The sequence below is a fragment of the Mesoplodon mirus genome (genome assembly GCF_964341445.2).
Source record: "Mesoplodon mirus genome assembly, chromosome: 20".
Lineage (NCBI taxonomy): Eukaryota > Metazoa > Chordata > Mammalia > Artiodactyla > Ziphiidae > Mesoplodon > Mesoplodon mirus.
The window spans coordinates 12,562,973-12,577,688 of record NC_138996.1 but is presented as its reverse complement, the minus strand read 5'-3'; positions in this window follow the sequence as shown (position 1 = coordinate 12,577,688).

Below are 14,716 nucleotides of genomic sequence, written 5' to 3'. Positions count from 1 at the left end.
GGTTTTGGAGGGGTTTTTTTTTTTTTCATCTCAAATTTTTAAAGTATTTGGCAAATATTATTCTATTTGTAAGTTTGAATTTTAATGCATTGAACCATTGCAGTCAGAGAATGTGGCTGATAAACTTTCTGCTTCAGGGAGGTTATTACTATAAAATTTCAGCTTGTGTAGATGTCTCACTGGCCTTTTGAGAGAATGAGCATCTTGGTTTTGTGGGGAATATGATTCCATATATAACTGAGAAATCACACTTCATTATTATGTTATCTGTATCCTCTATGTTTTTATTTATATCCATGGCAAGGAGTTCTGTCTTTATCCCATAGGCATGAGGGTTTTAGGTGGGAGTGACATGATAAAGATTACATATTTAGAAAGACCACCCCGAGGGTAGGAAGACAGAATGTGGGTTAAGTGACAAGCAGGGGGTACTTAGGAGACAACCCCCCATCCGAAACGTAGAGGGACGTGAGGAATGCCTGAACTATGCAGTGGAGACAGAAAGTGAAAACACAAGAGGTGCTTAGAAATCATTTAGCCCAACCCACTCATATTATAGATGAGAAACCCAAAGCCAGCCACAGGATGGAAATAACGTACCCAAGGTCACATGGACAATTGGTAACAGAGGAGTTGGATTCAAATCCAAGCCCCCCTTGGGCTCCTTGCACCATGCCATCGTTTTGGAGTCCCCATGAACAACTCCACAATTCTGTACGTTTCCCTTGTCCATTCTGCAAAGACACCTAACCCTCTTCATTCTCTATTTTGTCATTAAGGACCAAACTCTTCAAGAAAGTGATCATGCCCTCAGCCCAAAGAGTCTATTGGAGTCCACCTTGATGAAGCGCTGGTAATCACTGTTCTGAGAGCCCCAGACACTGCCCCACCCAAGGCACACACACCAATAGCAGTGAACCCAAAAGGCACCCATACAGGTCAATGTTACCTTCCGACGTCACCAGCTCCACTGAAGTGAATTTGCATCACACCCATGTCAAGATTAAATGCATTTTGGTACACATTAAAAAGCAATTGGGGGCTTCCCTGGAGGCGCGGTGGTTGAGAGTCTGCCTGCCGATGCAGGGGACACGGGTTCGTGCCCCGGTCTGGGAAGATCCCACATGCCGCGGAGTGGCTGGGCCCATGAGCCATGGCCGCTGAGGCTGCGCGTCCGGAGCCTGTGCTCCGCAACGGGAGAGGCCACAACAGTGAGAGACCCGCGTACCGCAAAAAAAAAAAAAAAAAGATTGATAGACACCTCTCAGATCCACTGCTGCCAGCTCACAGTGGGTACCTAGCTATCTGTGCTGACCCACAGATGCTTCTGAGTGGACCAGCTCTTCTCCAGCTCCACTCCTACAGGAGGAAGTGAAGATGTTTAGACCTATTTGCAGTGTCCAGGAGAATGAGGACAAGTGGGAGACATCACTCCCCGAGACAGACAGCATCTCTGTGGTGGGATGCAGAGAGGCATAGCCCGCGTCTAGAACATGGCAGGCACAGAGACCGATGCTCTGTCCTGGCTTCTCCTCCATTATTCCCAGCTCCGTCCTCTCCCAAGGTCCCCGGGAGGAGAAATGACCCTGCTGAAAACAGGGCAGCAATATCAGAAAACATACCCCAGGTGACTATTTCAAAGGAATTGGAAAAGGTGACATTTTCCATTATGGCCCAGTGTGCCAGTTAATATTCCCCTTTTCTTAACCACAGGCTCTCCCCTGCCACCTGCAGACTCTGGACTGCACTTCTAATAGGTAGTGAGGAGGACTCTCAGTGAGCGGGTTTGTCTTGCTGACACATCTTATTTCCACTCTTGTTGGCATGCAGAAGGCTACTTTGTCTATGTCTCATTCCAGCTGGGCCACAGTGGGCCCTATCTGATGAGCTGAAATGGCTAGAAGATTGCTCCCAACTTGGTCAGCCACCAGGCAAAGACCTCAGTATGCCAACCCTCTCCCACCTCTGCAAGCACACCCTCACCTGCCCCCCCGCCCAGGATGCTTATGGTCACCAAGTACCTTGGAGAGGTCCCAGCTGAGTGTGCTTTGTACAAACAACTAAAACCTTGTACCTGGATAAGAGAAGAAAGTAATCACTGTTCATAATGTTTTCTCCCACAGAAGCTCATTTCTAGGCCAAGGAGCTGGTGACACGGTAGACAGCACGTGTGTGTTGGAATCGAGAAGAGTCTGCGTTTTATTCACTCATCCAACAAGAGGTTTATCCAGTGACCACCATGTACCAGGTACCCTTCCAGGTGCTGGCAATCTGCCAGTGAATAGCAGCCCAAATGATGCAAAGTCCCACTCTTGTGGGAACCACATTCTACCGGGAACCAATGCTAAACCAGCCACACTGGGCCAATGACATCACCTCTTGGGCGGTGGCATTTCTTAATTTATCAAACGGGACTAACAATGACAGCTGCCTGATGGGGCCATTGTGCCCTTTGGTAATGTGCTACACAGATGTTTGTTATCATCATTAATATTTTCACAGCCTAGACCCAAGGAGCGGTATTCTTAAGAGAAGAGAAGAGAAACTGGAATATGATTGTCCTGACTCTCTCTGGCCAAGGAAGTTCAGCACAGCCTCCGATTGGGGCCTTCCCAAGCTCACGTGGGGACATGATTTCCCTACTGTCCCTATACTCTATCTCCCTTTGTTATCGTGTTTGACACACTGTGCAGGTGTGGACATCATGATAGTCCGTTATCTGAACAGCCTGGAGTGCCCATGCCCTTTCTCATCCAACTACTGAGCCCCAATGCCTACTTTAGTGAAGCCATTTCCTAGGTAGTTATGAACCATCAAATTTAGAGGAATAAATTATGAATAAGTGGGAATGAATGAATAAGGAGTCTCTGAATACTATTGTTCTATGTGTGCATACTTGCTACACTGTACCCTAAAAGAGCAGTCCATAAATGACATTGTCCTCCAAGCTTGTCATTGTCCCTCAAACCTGCCCATCTCCTCCTACAAATACAATCCAAAAGATGGACGACCTGTCATCTCCTGATATGTTTCCATTGCTCATTGTAAAATGTTGCTATGCTGGGGCAGGTGGATCGTCTCTCATGACCTGCACACCTGATGGCTTTGATCAGACCATCTTCCAGGCTGACCTTCTAGAACCAAAAGTCAACAGAGCCCTAGTTTTAGTGCCATGGATGGTGTCATGCTGAGCAGGATGTATGTGCGGTTTCTCCCCATCTCCCAGGTGTCTGCCCCAGGGCTTAGCTCACCTCTCAAGCAAGGACTTTGAAATCAGAGCCAGCCAGTTCTGAATTCAAGCTCTGCCATCCACCAAGTCAATTTTCCTCCCTGAGTCTCACTCAGTTTCTGCATTTATAAAATAGAGTTGATGATATTTTGATGTTTATTAGGAATATTATGAATATTTTTTAAGATTATTAACCGTTCGATTTATAAATTAAAGTGTGCCATAATACGTCACACATTGATGGCTCAATTTTTAAAAACCAAATCCTCCTTTTTATCTAAAAAAAAATAAATTTTTGGATCCTTAAAATAACACTGCCTTTTTAAAATTTCATCACTGATTTTTGTTTGTTCATTTGTTTTGAAGTATAGTTGATTTACAATGTCATGTTAGTTTCAGGGGTACAGCAAAGTGATTCAGTTATGCATATATACATATATATATTCTTTTTCAGGTTCCTTTTCCTTTTAGGTTATTACAAGATATTGAGTAGACTTCCCTGCGCTACACAGCAGGTCCTTGTTGGTTATCTATTTTATATATAGTAGTGTGTATATGTTAATCCCAGACTCCTAAATTATCCCTCCCACCCCTTCCCCTTTGGTAGCCATACGTTTTTCTATATCTGTGGGCCTATTTCTGTTTTATACATAAGTTCATTTGTATCATTTTTTTAGATTCCACATATAAGCGATATCATATGACACTTGTTAGGAATATTGTGAATATTAAAGAGATAATTCATGTGAAGTGAGGAGTCTAATGAATAGCAGGTACTCAATAAATGGCAATAATTACATTAGCTCAGGGTTATTCTGGGCCAGGCCCGGTTCTCAGGACTCCGCATCTATTCGCTCAGTTAACCCTCCTGACAACTCTATGGGTAGATAATTTAAATGAGTATAGATACAAAATAATCAATATACAAATACAGGCAGACCTGAGTTTTTGTGCTTCGTAGATATTCTGTTTTTTACAAATTGTGGATCTGTGGCAACCCTGCATCGAGCAAGCCTATCGGTACAATTTTTCAAACAGCATCTGCTCACTTTGTGTCTCTGTGTCACATTTGGATAATTCTCAAAATATTTCAAACTTTTACATTATTATTATATGTGTCATGACAGTCTGTGATCAGTGAACTTTGATGTTACCATTACGACTCCCTGAAGGCTCAGAGGATGGGTAGCGCTTTTTAGCAATAAAGTAATTTTTAATTAAGGTATGTACATTTTTTAAGACATAATGCTATTGTACACTTGAGAGACTACGGTATAGGGGAAATATAACTTTCATTGCACTGAGAAACTAAAAAAATTCATGTGACTTGGTTTATTGCTATATTAGCTTTATTGCCATAGTCTAGAACTGAACCTGAAATGTCTCTGAGGTCTGCCTGCAATAAATATAATATAAATGTAATATGATACCTATATTGATAGATCGAGAAAAAAGAGAAACTAGAGCACAAAGACGCTACATAACCTGCCCCGGGCCACTCAGCTGTAAGTCCTGAGTCAAGATTCAGTCTCCATCCCCCTGACTCCAGACCCCCCTCTCTGATTCCTGATGTTTATCTACTGACTTATTACCCAAGTTCCCTAAAAGTGTTTAATTCCACCTCCCAGCCCGGATGCCACGGGCTGCACATCCGCATCCGTGTCTTCCCCGGATGAACGGCAGGGCACGTAAAGCCTGGGTCTGTGCTTGGTACAGGAGACCCTCAATGAAGAATCTACCTACCCTTTCTGAGAAGTTGCCAGCTTCTGTGCTGAGGACCAGAGCCTAGGCACTATGGTGAAAGGAACCAAACAGATGGCCTCCATCCGGGAGGGAAGGCTGGAGAAGGAAATTCAGGGCTTCTGGGCCATGCAAGGCTTCCAGGACTGACAGAGGCCAGCAAAGCCACTCTAGGACTCGGGAGGTCTGGGCTTCGATTGACATTCTCTTTTAGGGAGGCCAGTGATCCTGATGAGAATTGTTGCTTCCTTGGATGACAGATGGAGCTCAAGAAAATCTCAGCTTGACCCAGGCGTAGAGAGGCAAAAAGAAGCAGTGAGAGAGCACCAACTTCTCCTCTTCCCCTGCAGAAGCACTTCCTGTGTGACTTGGCCAGTTCTTAGTCCATTCTGCTCTGTATCTTTATCTTCTCCTGCGTCTGTCCCACCTCCCTGCTAGATGGCAGCTCTGTAGAGGTAGAAGCTAGGTCCTTTTTCCCTTGGGCATCTCCTGACACCTGTCTTTGGTGAATGCTGCACATGACCGTATGATTTGCCCCATGAATGGAGCAGGAAATTCCACACATGGGGCACAGAAGCTCCGTCAGCATCAAGAACAAAAAGTCAAGGAGGGAATTCACACTTCCGGAAAGAGTGTCGCATACATGTCCTGGCACGTGGGACAGACACAGTGCCCTCCTTCTCTGCCGAGTCTTACGTCCTGGGCTCCCCCGAAATACGATACTCAGAGCAATGTCTAATGCCTCCCAGCCCACAGTGAGGGGCGCTTCTCCCCGTTCTCTGCTCTGCCCTGGAGGAAACACCACCCGGCGTCCCCTGGGAGCTCAGACCTGGCCCTAAAGGGACCATCTCCCTCTGCCAGAGAAAGCGTAAGCCCGCCTCGCCAGCTGAGTGCAGCTGTGGCTGTTGGTGAAGAGCCTCCCTGCGTGCAATAACCTCTCATTATATTTTAATGTTGTTGTAACTTTATGGCTTAATCAGTATTTGCAATTTGTCAGTAGCCTGGGCGGCCATAAAATTGTTTTCCAGGTACTGAAGCATCCCATCAAGGTTTGTAAAGCAGTGGTTCTTAGCTTATCATGCCCATAAAATGCCCTGGCAATTTGACAGATATAATAACTTTTTTTATCAAGTGTCTAATTTGAGAGGAAATTAAGCCATACGTTACCCGCAGCTCGCACGGGGGTTGGGAGCTCTTCAGCCTCCGAGTCTCTCAGGGTCGGCCCTCTCCCTCACCCCATCTGTCCTCTTCAGCCAAGGGCTAGAGTTCATGCTTGTCCCTTGCCCAGAGCCTACTGTCGCCCCCACGGAGCTGGGGGCAGGTATCCAGGTGGCCGTGGTGTGAGTGTTGCGGGCATCCTTGATGAGACAGTGCTTTCACACCAGGGCTCCAGCAATGGCTGAGAAATTAGTCATCAGAAAGAGAAGGAAAGCCCTGCTCATCTCTCCCCTCTGAGTCTCCCCCCAGGCTGATGCTCCCCAGGCCTAATCCCATCTTGGGGATTTTCAAGTGTTCCTTTCTCTTGGGATGATGCTGAACCAAAGAAGAATTTGGGTCAAGGATTACATTGTGTGCGTATAGAGACCTCCTAGGCCCACAAGGCCCAAATTATGACCGACCTATAAACCCCCCAACATCAGCATTCATGTGGTCCAGTCATGTGGGTCAAGCTCATGTCCCCTCCAGCCCTACCGTGCACTACCAGAGTGCTCGCTGGCCGGACCAGTTCCCATCTGCTCTCCAACATGCAGCTACAAGTACCACCACCATAACCTCCAGCCTTAGACAGTCATCCTAGGAAAAGACTCTGGACCATATGCCAGTATCATTCATCACCATTCAGTTGGCATTTACCAGGCAATCCCTTCACGGCCAGCAGCATCCTAGGCCCTGAGGGATTCAGAGATAACACAGTCCCTGCCCTCAAGGGTCCCACCTTCTAACAGGAAATTAACCAGAATAGCAAAGGTTAGAGCTGCAGTAGAGCTGTGTGGGGTCCTAGGGGAACACAGAAGGGATCAAAATTGCAGTAGAGCTGTGCAGGGCTGTCCTCTGGGAACAGAGAAGGGGCTACAACCCAGCCTGGCTCGCAGAGAGTAACTCCAGAGAAGGCTTCTCCGTGGTGTCTCTTGACACAGACCCATATACGTGAATAAAAGCTAGTTTGGTACCCAAGGATGAAGAAGGGCCATTGATGCAGAAGGATGTACAGGTTTGCAAGCACAGAAGCTCAGAGGAGATTGAGAGTCTGGCAAACATGAGAAAGAACCAGAAAGCTGCTTGGTGGACCAAAGACTGTGGCTGTGGACTGCATCCAGACGACACCTGGAAAGAGAGGCAAGAGCCAGGTCCATAGGGTCTAGTACGCCAGGCTAAAGAGTTTGGGGCCAATTCTGCAATGGCAGGGACCCATCAGAGGATTTGAGGCATGAGGGTCACATGACCACAATCAGTTTTAGATCACAATTCCATCAAGGTCATGAAAACCTAGATGGAGGTAGAAAGATAAGTCTGCAGTGAGTCTGTAAAAGATGTTTGCCATTTTCTGGCTGTCAGAAATTCAGTACTTCCCTTCACATCCCCCTCACCACCTTCCTACCAGCACCCTCATGTCCCTTTGTGTAGTTTTGGAAGGAGACAGTTCCCTCTTCTGTCACCAAAGGGGCAAGATTTTCCATCTCACCACCACCCGGAGCAGGCTTATGACACGCACAGCCAATCCGACACTCCCTTCTAGGAACTTTGTGTGTTGAGAAGGTAGCAAAACAGCAGACTTCTCACAGACTGTGGCAGATTTATTTTCCCAAAACGGCCACGGCCATATTTCTGATCCCACATGCTCTTTCAGAGCCAGGAGAAGAAGTCTATTCTTTCTCCAGGACAGAAGCAGTGGAAATAAGGCTGCAAGACTTCAGAGGCAGTGTTATCAGAAGTGAAATGGTTTCCATCTGTCTCATTCTCTCACAAGAAGCTTGCCCTTGGAGCCCAGCCACCATGTTGCAAGGAAGCCCAGACCACCCAGAGGAGGCATGGGGAGGTGTTCTGGCCAACAGTCCAGCTAAGGCTCCAGCCAGCAGACAAGTGCATGATGGAGCCTCCAGGTGATCCCACGCCCCAGCCTTCAAGCTGTCCCAGCTGACGCCAAGTAGAAATAGAGACAAGCTGTCCCTCCAAGCTATGCCCAAGTTGCAGATTCGTGAGCAAAATAAATGTTGTCAATTCAGCCACTAAGCTTTGGGTAGTTTTTTACATGGAACAATGGAACAGCGACCTTGACTGGAGGTTGAATTGCCTGATCTCCAGAGATGTCTTAATTCCTGGATATTTCCTTGTCCTAATTTCCTACCTTCCCACCAATGCTGTGTCACCAGATATCCTTCCAATAGACATTATGACTGTGTGACACAGCAAGATTGGGTGTCTGTTGCTGCAATCACTGCCCCTGACTGATGAGAAGCCTACTGTCATGGTCCAGGAGAGGGATGATGAGGGTCTGAGAACAGATGTGATGGTGGGGAGGGGCTGGAGCCCAGCACACAAAATCCAACAGGACTGGAGGAAGATATGGGAAAGGATGCAGGCAAGGATGCTTCTCGGATTTCTAACTGGGCCATGGGGCAGATGCTCATGCCATTCGGTGAGGAATATAATTCAAGAGAAAGCAGCTCTCAGGGAACTAAAACATGCAAACGAATTCCAAGTTCAGTTATCAACTTGGCGATTTAGAGATGCCTGCAAGGGACACACATGGAGCCATCTACGATACACAGGAGCACAGCCATAGCTTCCTGGCTTTGCCACGTGACTTAAGAGACACAGTGTTATGGACCAGGATAAAAGTCTCCTAGAGATGCAGGAATCTGAGGAAAGCTAAGCCTTAACACTGTACAGACTGAATGTTTAACTCTAAAAGGTGCCCTCTGTTGGGTGTGTGCATGAGTGTGCACATGTGCGTAGGCAGCCCTGTGAATATTCGTACCTTTTCCAATCAAAACTGAAAGGGACCAGCGTCTTCTGTTTTTTTCACATGACCCCACCGTGTCTGATGGACCAGCTCAAAAGGTTGATGACTGACTTAACAGAAGCAAAAGAATAACCGTGCATTTATGTAAAGTCTTTCTCCAAGGAGCTCTCCGCACTCTGTAGATAATGGACTTATTTATCCTTGGAGCACCTCTGTGAGGCACTTACAGGACAGGGGTGACCAGACTCATGGAATAAATAACAGCAAGAACAGCATGAAATTAAGCTAGCCAATAAGTCTGAGGTCCGGGAGGAGATGGGATGGGCCCAAGGTCACCCAGCTAGTTGGGAACTATTCAAGCCTTTGTGCCATGATGGCATAACTCATATTCGCCCCGAATGTCCCCTCGGGTTGCTCAGTCCTGTCACCTGTACGGTATGAATGTGGTTGTAAGGAATTAAGAGGTAAATCCTCCAGATGGACTGGTTCGGACTGGCCAGCACTTCCTTTTCCAGCCAAGCATTTTCTTGCCCGCCAACAAGCACAAAATGATTGCTTGAAAACCCAGAGATGAAATCCATCTAAGTAACTGGGAAACTGGCCTGGCTGACTCTGCTTAAAAAAAAAAAAAAAAAATCCCAGCACAAGGCATTACAAATCAATAGACAGAAAGTCATCCCCAGACTCATACACAGAGACTAACACCTTTCCCGTGAAAGCCACAGCAGCACCGGTCATAAAAAGCCCTCTCTTGGCCAGAATGGGTTTGCTCCAGAGGCTCCAAGTGAAAGCAGAAGTGGAATAAGGGCTATATTACTGTATTTGTTTAAATTTCATGCTGGTGAACGTCTGTGACGCAGGAGACAGGTTTATGGAGAGAGAAATAAAATGTTGACAAATGGCCCTGTAATCAACTGGAACACGCAATAAATCATTAGAATGCCAATAACACTTCCAGGACAAGCTTAGAAAGGTCATTAGCGTGTCACAATATATCTTCCAGCACCAAACAAAGCAAACAGAACATGTTGGGAAGAGGATTATAGGGGAAGCATCTGTCAGTCCTAATTAAGAATTAACTGCAGATTGTATCTTGGGAGATGTATAATTTATTGCCCCTCTTCTTCCTCCCTACACACTCCCAAAAAGACAAATAAATCAATAAAAAGTTTAACCCATTCTAGATCTGAGATGGGGTCAAAGAGGCAGGCTGGAAGTGTAGACCAGAGAAAGCTGAGATCCTGGTGGGGTGGGAAGCAGGGCCAGGGGAGGAGGAAAGGGCTCCTCGCACCAAGGTGGGCAGGGGAGAGAGCTGGAGAGCTCGGAGTCAGCCCACCCGGTGCTTCTCTCTTTCTCTCCGCCCAGCCCAGCCCAAGACACTCCATTTCACACCATCAGGAATGTTGAGGTTACTTAATACTTTGGCAAGTAGGTCTCACAAGTGACAAAGGGGCAACAGGAAGGTTGGAAGTTAAAAAAACAAAAAGTGTCAAGTCCTTTCTACCTGAATGTACCAGTTATGATTGAGTTTGGCTCCAAGTACCAAAAAAATACCCAACTCACAGTGACTTAAACAAAGAAGTGTTTATTTTTCTCAAGTAACAGAAGTCCAGAGGTGGGAGGTGCTGGACTGGTTTTCTGAATGTCTGCTTATCATCTCTAGGGCGTTGGCTTTTGCCCTCTGTGACTCATGGTCACAAGATGGCTACTGCGGCTCCAGACATCAAGACCATGCTCAAAGAGAGAACTGAGTGGAAAGGATGACGCCCGGCCCTTGTTACCTCTGTTATCAGGAAAACCAAAGTTTTCCCAGAACCCCCTCAGCAAGTTTAGGTATTTCTCTCATTGACCAAAATTGTCTTAAAGAGCTGCCCAAGAGCCTGGGAGGTAAAATGGACACAGTGTGGGGCTCTGTTTACAAGGAAGGAGAGAGGAATGGGTTTTGTGTCAGCAACTAACAGGGTTTGCCATGCAGTGAAGGGGAATTTGGGGCTGAGGCAGGCACGGCAGAGGAGGGGCCGGTGCTGGGGGGAGGCGAGAGTACTCACCTCCTGCTGTTCACAGAAAGGCTCTATGTCCTGTCCCACGAGGAGAAGGTGCTGGTCCTCAAGCTCCATTTCCTGGCTCTGCCCTAAATCCATTGCTACAGCTAATCCGTGCTGTCTTTTCTACCAAGGCTTTGTGCAGCCTTAAAGCAACTCAGGGCACTCAGGCGAGAGTGGGATCAGCCACCGAAGGCTAGTGGAGGAGACTTCCACTGTCACCACAGACCTAGCTCCAAATGGCCCTTTCATCGGGGTAGCCGCCCAGAGGCCCCAGGACATCTCTTATTGTTTACCTGGGTTTTACTTCCCTCCACTCAGCTTCTCTCCTCCCCTCTGTTTGGCTGTGTGTGCATGTGTACATCTGTGTGTGCATGTGTGCACCTGTGTGCATTGTGTGACTGTGTGTGCGTGTATCTGTGTGCATGTGTATGCATGCGTATATCTGCGTGCGTGTGTGCACATGTGCATTCACGCATGTATATACCTGTGTGCACATGTTTGCGTGTGTGTCTTTGTGCACGTGTGTACCTGTGTGCCTCTGTGTGTGCATGCATACATGTGCATGTGTATGCCTGTGTGTGCGCACCTGTGTATCCGTGTGCATGTGTGCCTGTGTGTGAGTGTATGAGTACACCGTGTGCAGATGTGTTGTGTGTGTGCGCGCATACACGCGGGCATGTCTTCCTCTCTCATTGCCCCTCCCCGTCCTCTGATCCCCTCAGGAGCCAGGCCCCATCCTATCACACAGGTGACGTCCCCAGGCATTTCCGGGGAGGTCTGGCCACACCACCGGCTTTCTTGTTGGGGTTTTTACTTTCACCATCATTCACAGCATCGCTGTTACTGTTGCTCTCTCCTGTTCTTCCTGGCTTTCCTTCTCGGGCCTCTTTTTCTGCTCGAGTTTGCATTTCTCCCTTTATTTTATTTTTTTCTGCTGACAGAGACAAGAGCTCATCCAAGTTCACCATTTCAGGATTTGTTGCAAACTTCAAGGTAGAGTTTTATGGCTGCGGGTGTCCTGGTTATAGTACGGTTCTTATGGGTCCTAATAAACCCGGCTGCTCCGGGGTCCTCTTAAATTCTGGTATGAGAGGGAGGGAAAAAGCATCATTCAGTCCTGTTACATGCAGGAATCCTCACCCTTGAAGGCAGAGAATAATGTTTTCTTCTTGAGGGAGCAAAAGCCCATAACTCTTGAATGCTGCCCAGGAACCAGAGGGTAAAGAAAAGTCCTTTTCTCCTTCCCTGTTGCCTGGATGGATGGCGGATGGGAGACAAGGTTGGAGCTCGAGAGGTAGGCAGAGAGCAAGGATTGAAAGGCACTCGATTTTTTTTGCCTGGAAAAGCCATAATCACATTCTTAAATACAGCTTCTCACAAAATGCTTTCACTTACTTCTCTCGCAAGATCCTCATAACACTTCTGAGTGTTATTCCTGCTTTGCACATGAGAAACCCAGGGCTAAGTGTGGCAAGTTACTTGTTGGAGGTCATGTAGCTAGTACACCACCAATGGGACTCAAACCCAAGTTGCTATCGTGTCCTCCAAGGTTAATTCCTTTTCACCAAGCTGCCCCTATTGGAGGCCAAGGGCTGCTGGCTGGCCTGGGAGGGTCTATGCTCAGTCAGGGGCCATCTCCAGAAAGTGCTGATGTGAGACGGCCTTGAAGAGGAAAGTGGCTACTGACACGGAAAGTAACTGTCTGTAGCCAGAGCTCTGTGCTTCGGGGGGAAGTCATCTAACTTCTCTGGGCCTCAGCTTTCTACTTTATAAAGTGAAGACCAAACTCATGATGCAAAACCCTAGGATGCCTCAGGGCCTGCTGTGCAAGAGGGGAATTCCTGCCCCACTCTTTTACGTGTTGTATGTTGAGGTCCCATGTAAAAGGTGATGATGTGCAGGAGCGTCTACTGATAAAAGTTTTTAATGTTTAGGGCTTCCCTGGTGGCGCAGCGGTTGAGAGTCCGCCTGCCGATGCAGAGGACGCGGGTTCGTGCCCCGGTCCGGGAAGATCCCACATGCCACGGAGCGGCTGGGCCCGTGAGCCATGGCCGCTGAGCCTGCGCGTCCGGAGCCTGTGCTCCACAACGGGGGAGGCCACAACAGTGAGAGGCCCGCGTACCACACACACAAAAAGTTTTTAACGTTTAATAACACTTGAATTAGGCCTTCTCTAAGACCCCTTTGTCCACATGGCATCAGCAACGACAAAACGTCTGCCACTGTGTGCTTACAGCGGGTGTGGTCACACCCCGTGTAAGTGCCTGGTGTGTAGTTTGTGCGTAAAAATGGCAGCCACAAACTTCTGCCTGAGTTCCCTCATGATGAAGACCCATGAAAGTGTGGCCTCTGTGCCTGATGAGGGGTTTTCTAGCACAGGGTTGGGATGGGACTGGTGGCCCAGGGGGTGGCATTGAACCCGTGGCCACACCATTGGTGCCCTAAGGTTCATGTTCAGATACAATTTCAAACTTTGTGTTTCCCCTGTCTCCAACGTGGAGGAAGAACATTGGACTAATTTAGCCTGCAGAATGATTTTTTATTTATAAAGTTGTGCAATTTAGAGGGGTATTTTGGGTCACCCTAAGCTCTCCCACACAATGCAGATCTTGCATTAAATGAAAACTATTAGTATTCGGAAATGCCTTAGCGTGAGGATGGCTGTGTGACCATGACCTCTGTGTTTATGTAAACGTGTTTTCGTTACCACTGGGCCTGGGGTGGGAAGGGGAACTGGAAGAAGCAAGATCCACTGCTTGTTAGCGCTGTCCTTGCAAATGTTCTTTTATGAGCAGTATTTCAGGTCTAAGGGGGTCGAGCATTGCATGCCAGTCCTGAATGACTCCACTTCACAGCATGTACCCCTGGCTCAGGGAGCAGCTGTGTGGCCTTCATCGCCCTCTGTTTACCTTGTCCTCAGATCATCCTGGGTCCCTTCTGGGCCACCACTCACCTCCTCCCTCTCAGGAATAAGCCCAGAGGTTGGCAAATTACAGCCTCAACCCAAATCTGGCCCACTGCCAATTTTTATATGGTCCTGGAGCTAAGAATGGTTTTTGGATTTTCAAAGGATTGGGAAAAAAAATCAAAAGAAGAATCATATTTTTTAACATATGGAAATTCGATGGAACTCAGTTTTCCGCGTCCATTAATAAAGTTTTATTGGGACACAGCCATGCTCATTCATTTACAGATTGTCTAGGGTGCTTGCACATTGCAAAGGCGGTTGCGTAGTTGCAACAGAGACCATCTGACCCCCAAAGCCTGAAATATTTACTATATGGGCCTTTACAGGAAATGGTCGCCATCCCCCAATCCCAACATTGACCTCTCCCTCCCACTTGGCAGTCACCAACCCCTGATGGACTTCTGCAAGCCACTTCTGGAATGTACCCCCTTCTCTCACTGCTAGTTAAAGACTTTGGTGTCTCTCACCAGAACTTCTGCAACAGCCTCCAGAAGGGTCTCCTAACCTCTAGAACAGCAGCCTGGAGCATCTCGTCATTGTCCCTACAGTGCAGTAGAATAGACTGGATAAGAGCACAAACTCTGGAGCCAGGCCACCTGGCTTTAAAGCCTAGCTCTGTCCTCTTATTATCTGTGGACCTGGGCAAGTCATTTAAGCTCGAAGCCTCAGTTTCCTCATCTGTCAAATGGGGATGATATTAACACCTACATCTGTACAGTTATCATGAGGATTATTTGCAAAACACTTAAAACAGAGCCCACAACAATACA